We start from the raw sequence: 6,625 nt of genomic DNA, 5'->3' as shown, positions 1-6,625 counted from the left end.
TCAATATAAGTTTTTTTTAGTAGAGTAGCAGATAAGCATGCAGTCCGCCTGATGGTAAGTGGCTACTGCTGCCCATGGAAATCTGTAAACAACCCCAGACATGATTAGATATTTCTACCTGAGGTCGGCCACAGATGCGCCGCTAGCCCTGAGGACTAAGCTGGAATGCCTCGGAAAAGTATGTCTCCCTTACCACACTCTTCAAACCAGAACACAGCAGCGTTTAACACTGCTGTTATGAGGCAGAAATAGGTAAGGCGGTCGTGCCGCCTAAGTCTACCCACAAAGGGTTCAACCTACCTTCAAAAGTAATTAAATTGTAGTTCAATAAAGGATAAGTAGGGAGTTTTAATTTGAACCCAACATCAATATTTTTTAAAACTTGACCCTTGCTTCAAATAACGTTAATGTTTAATTAAAATATAAGTTTCTTTTAGGCGCGTTGGGGAAACGTTGACATGGAAATGTTGACACACGTCACAAGAAAACGATAGGTTTAATGACCTTAGAACTACTTGCCTCTAAAGGCTTATTCACCGCAGCGTTCCTACAACTTCCAGCTGTAGCTTCATGCACTCACCATATCCATATGTTCCATATACATTATCAAAATGTAAAGGAATCATGAAAAAAATAGGGCTATTTTTATATATATTTTTTTACTATTTTCCTTAACTTTCATATTCATGGTTCCTTTACATCTTTTAACCAATTTATATTTCAATATATTAGACCAGCTATCTGATAGTATTTAACAGAAAAAATAAACACTGCATCATCAAATTTGTACACGCAGTTACGTACGCAGAAAGAAGATGACGAGGGCTGAATTTTTCAAAAAATATAAAACAATCGATACTTAATGCAAAAACGGTGACACTTTTACTAAGGTATTTTTTTTCTCTGAGAGGTCAGACCCTAACCTTTGTTCTACCCAAATTTTTCGTGGTACTTACGGGACACCCTGTATATGTATAGCATAAATTATTATTTAGCATTTAAAAGTGATAAAACTAAAATATTTGTATACAAAATAATCACTTTGTAATAGTTTTATTTTTATAAACAAAGCCAACAACATTTTCTCTACTCCGTCATTTTGTAATGATGGCACCAAACATACACCGAGCCGTACGCGATGCGTTACCGCAGTGTCTGCGCTGCTTTTACGTTTAACAGCCTACGCTGTAAAAACGCTAGTGTGAAGGAGCCTTAAGAACTAACTTTGCAGACCATCAGAACGTAATTTTTAAATTAGGAATGTCATAAGTGATTCATAAAAAAATCACTTCCAAAATATCTGCTATATGTATCTCTTTTCTGTCGTTGAAATTAAAACAGATAGTTCTAATTCTAAATGTTGCAATCAAATGTTTTGTGCGTGTTTTTAAATAGACGAATGCACAGTAGAAATATTTGTACTTTGACGAATGATAAATCTACAAAATGACTCATTACTTTCAGAAATTACTAATATTTAACTTATGGGTAATTATAACTATAGTGAACTCTTCATATTAATATAACCACGTAGCTGCAAACCAGTAAACCTGAAATTCGATCCTGGATTTGTTAAATAGCAGACTAAATTCCATGCTAAGCTACCCTAAGAATTTATAATGGTGGTAAAATTTACAGCCGTTTTCGTTTTAAGTGATAACTGTTTTGATTCGCTGTTTTCTTTTTATTCGATGTAAGAGCAAAATATTTGGATGACAAACAGCTGTTTCAAATTTAATACTGTCTTACATTTGGACACTGCTCCTCTGAGCGTGCGATGAGTATAGGCTAGGTGCGAAGTAGGAGAAAACATTTTCAAATAACTTCGAGGCATGTGAGTTTCCTGGTGATGTTTTTCTTGACCGCTTAAGCAACTAATAAATAATTTCTAAGCAATAAAACTCAAAGGTTGCGTGCCTAGGATTCGAACCACGAACCCTAATATCTAACCGAAAGGTTATCGCCGATCACTGCTATTAACTAGATGTTTGATGATGATGTGACGAGGTATTGAATCCGTAACAGCCCTTAGCAATACACTAATTAAATTTTTGTTATCCAATTTAGTTCCGTTACTAAAATCGATTGGTATCTCGATACTCTCGATTGTAATCAGCGTTCCTACTACCCGATAAAATACCCGACCACATCTTCACTATTGCAGAAAAAAAGTTTAAATTTGTCATTAAACAAACGCTATGTAAAAAAGGCTGAGTGATTATTTGACTGATTTTCATTGTATGAAACATTTATTTTTTCAAAAGATTTGTGTTATGGAGTTTCTTTCGCCGCTTCTTCACGAAACACCTTGTGGTAGTTGTATTGACTTTCAAAAAGTGCTCTGTAAAGAACCTATTTTGAATAAAAAAAATGATTTGACTTGATTCCCATAATTTACGTTTATAATGACGAATAATTAAAGATATATTAGATATAGATAAAGAAGTGAATTAATAAATCAGTAACAAGAATAATTTGTCATCTGATACAAGCGCTATTTCTGGTAAGCATGAGCTTAATATTACGTACATAATGTCTCCCTAGAGAAGTAATAACGTACCGAACCTAGCGTATTCGTTAACCAAAATTTATTACTATCTAGATACTTAGTATGATCAATGTACTTATCGCAATAAATCTTAATTTCAGAAATAGAAACATTATAAAAAATAAATGATGTATAGGATTTATATTTGTATCTATTTATAGGAATTATACCTATGGGTAAAATATGTCATGAAAAATGCGTGCAAAATAAATCTTTCAGGAATATAGTACTTAAAAAATAATGTGTGAAATAATAACATATTGTATTATATTATATCAAAATTTAATATCAAAATGTATTTATTTTATTTTAGTGTGTTATAGAAGTATTTTCGCCGGCAGATGAAAAATTCTTAATTGTTCCAATCTGGATTGTTGCAAACTTGTTGGTGATTGTTGTTGGTCATTAATCCGACTCTACATTACCCGAATAAAAACCTTATTTATTTTGACAACTTGTTTCCTACACATGGAATTTTTCATAGAAAAGCTTTTAGTTTAATTATTTACATAAATACAAGCTCTTTACATAAGATCTAACGAAGCAGGGTCTTCCCCAGTGATTACGTATCCTGGCGTGAGATCGTCCTTTGTTCAATAGGCGACGTGTATTTTATCATTACAGAGTAGACTGATTCCGGTAAACGTTCTCCTTTGCTACTATGCTATATTTTCTGCTAGTTTAGTGTTAGCCTAGTGGCTAAGAAACTCGGCCTCTCGATCGAGGGGTCCAGGGTTTAAATCAAAAATTAAAGTTATGTGCGTATTAGAAATTATTTATCACTTGCTAAACGGTGAAGGAAAACATCGTGAGAAAACCTGCATACCTGCAGTAATGGGTTATGATGATTACCTCATCGTTTTAAGTCATTAGGCCTTATAACTAAGTTAATAATCTGTTTGTAAATAGTCGAATATATTATTATTTTTAGGTGGTAGAACCCTTTGTGGTTCGACTCTGGCGGTACCACCGCCACACCTATTTCTACCTAATAACAACAGTATTAGGCGCTGCTGGCGTTCCAGCTTAGTCCTCAGGGGTAGCGGCGCATCTGTGGCCGACCTCAGGTACGAATATCTAATCCTATCTGGGGTTGACTACAGATGTCCATGGGCGGCAGTAGCCACTTACCATCAGGTGGACTGTATGCTCTTCCGCTACTCCTATATTATAAAAAAAAAAATCTGCCACAGACCAATACGTTTCGACACCATACATATTTCTAGAGTGAAATAATCTTACATGTATTTAGATTGTGGATACCAGCTAACTTACATAACCCCAGTTCTATATGAAGTTGGTTACCAATAATACCAATGTCGTTCGTTCGTTCGTTGCTCATTTGGTACTCAAATTACAAAAAATAAAGCTTACATAAAGCAAATCTAGATATTTAATACTTGTATATGTCGTATAGTATATATAAAATAGGTATACGAGTACTTAAATTCAAATATCTCTGTATTAGTAGACGATAGATAATAGTATGCTCTATTAATCTACTATATTTATCGTGCCCTGATTTACCCTACCTTCATTTTTAAAATAAGTTACGTTACGAGGCTATTACAGTTAATATTTGTAAAAATAACTTTATCTTATTAATAATCACCCTAGAAATCAATATAACAAACAGACCGTGTAGACAGTTTGTATGAACATAGTTGTATGTGATTCTGACCTTCTACGAATCTTCTAAATATACCGTTCTGAGGGAAAATAGTTATTTGAGATTTCTAATCATTAAATATAGCCCTCGGTGGCACTACCCGTATAGGGAAGCTCCGAGATCTCAGACAATCGCCCTGATCGCCCACTTGTCTAACTGCATTTAATTTTTTGATGATTTAAGTAAGTGGTCAGTTAGTTTGTAGTGGTCTTAGACGGCCATAAAGTAAAATACCCACGGTAGCGGACCTTCTTATGCAGCGAGATTAAGGCCTTTTATATGTATAATGTTATATACGTTTCCGCTACCCATAAATATTTGAAAATAAATGATCTTTAACCACACTATTATCTTTATATATATATATTTCTTATGTGCGTGTGTATGTCACTGAACTCCTCCTAAACGACTGGACTGATTTTGATGAAATTTGTTGTGGTGTTCAAGGGGACTTGCGAATGGTTTAGATTCACAATTTAGTCCGTGGGAAAAGGTTTTTGACGTGACAACGTCTTAAATTAGGTTGCGGCTGGGAGTCACTTATGAAAAAGTGTAACGCCCGGTAACGTTACGATGAGTCACCGAACGAGAGAGAGGCCCGCCGAATGCCTTGCGTCTCTCTCCCACTCAACTATGATCGGTCTGCCGCGCGCGCAGCACTAGAGAATTAGGCGCATTGAATCGGCGCATGCTTGTGTCTCTGTCTTTGTCTTTCTCGAACGTTCTTGGCGTTGGAAAAACAAGAAAGCGTCACAATACAAGTTCACACGTGTGGTTAAAGTATCGTCAGCTGTGTCTGTAGTGAAAATATGGAGTGCTTAGATTCGTCATTTATCATTTACAACAACTACAACAATAAAGGTAAATAATTGTACACTGATATTTCATTATCGTAAACTATGATTGATTGATTAATTGTTAGATTGACACAAAAGTTGAGAAACTGAGTTTATAGGTTATGTCATACTATTGATAAATGTTGATAGTGTTAAGTAAATTATTAGTTTAAAATTAATTAATTAATTAATTATTATTTTACAAATTTCTTTTGAAAAATGCAACCATTCCATCAGTATTTTCATATGACGTTGTCACGTTCAACTATCGTCAGTAAACCGACTTTACAGACAACCGATATTTTTTAATTAATTTTTAATTCGTAAGTAGTTATAGAATCGGAAACTATGCATTTGATCAAGTGATGATCTTTAGCAAAGTTGTTGTCCTTGGACATCTTACCAACTCCCAAACCCTCTTGGGCTCAAGAGCCCAACCAATTTTCGACAGATGGCACCACTGTCATTCCAATGCAGGTACACATTTTCCGTTTTATGTATGTCATATTATTTCTTTAAAATGCGGGCGAAGCCGCGGGCACCACTAGTATTATAATAAAGTATAAACCATAGAGGATTTATAGGTAAGGGATTCGTAATGAATTTCAAGAATTTTTAGAAGAGTAAAATTTTGGTGATCGCTATTTATATCCGACTGCCAAGGAAGGGTTATGTTTTTCGCGCGTATCTTGTTTATTATGGCTTATGGCTCACTGGGACCAAACCCTTAGACCTTAACCCACATACGTGAGAAATTAATTTCTGTTTAAATTGCGGTACGTTTAATTCTAAAATGTAAAAGCAAGATGAATAGGTGGTATTTCTAAAGAAATCTATCATAGAAGTGGAGTTCTTGTCTTATTCTTAGTCTACTCTTTTTTTAATTAACGACCTTCAGCACACAGTTCCACTTGTCTCTAATATTATACAGGGTGCCCCGTAAGTACCACGACAAACTTGGAGAGAACATAGCTAAGGGTCTGACCTCTCTGGGAAAAAAAAATTTACCTTATTAAAAGTGTCTTTTCTTCAACTTTAAATAGTAAGTGGTACCTTCTTGAAATCTCTATTAACTGAACATATTTTTTTGCGCAATGTACACTTATAGTCCAGTACATTTTTTTTCGCCGCGACGAGTCAAAGTTGAGGGAAAAATAGTAAAAAAATTAAAATCTAAAAATATCCCTATTTTTTTCATGGTTCCTTTCCATCTTTTAACCAATTTACATTTCAGTATGATAGACCAACTATCTGATAGTATTTACCAACCACCACCAAATTTGTATACGCAGTTAACGAAATAAGATGAAGAGGGCTGAATTTCTCAAATAATCTAAAACAATTGATAGTGCAAAAACGGTGACACTTTTAATTAAATAAGATATGATGAAATAAGGTATTTTTTTTTCCCAGAGAGGTCAAACCCTCACCTATGTTCTCCCCATGTTTGTCGTGGTACTTACGGGACACCCTGTATAAGTCTAATATTACATATTTTAGTAGTGCACCCCCAACCTCCTGGATTAAGATCAGTCTATAAGCTGCAAAAAGACATTCACTTTAACCATGTTA

This window comes from Epargyreus clarus, unplaced genomic scaffold, assembly GCF_041222505.1.
Source record: "Epargyreus clarus isolate Ecla_fem2 unplaced genomic scaffold, WU_Ecla_fem_2.2 ptg000004l, whole genome shotgun sequence".
Classification (NCBI taxonomy): Eukaryota; Metazoa; Arthropoda; class Insecta; order Lepidoptera; family Hesperiidae; genus Epargyreus; species Epargyreus clarus.
This window is presented reverse-complemented; position numbering follows the sequence as displayed.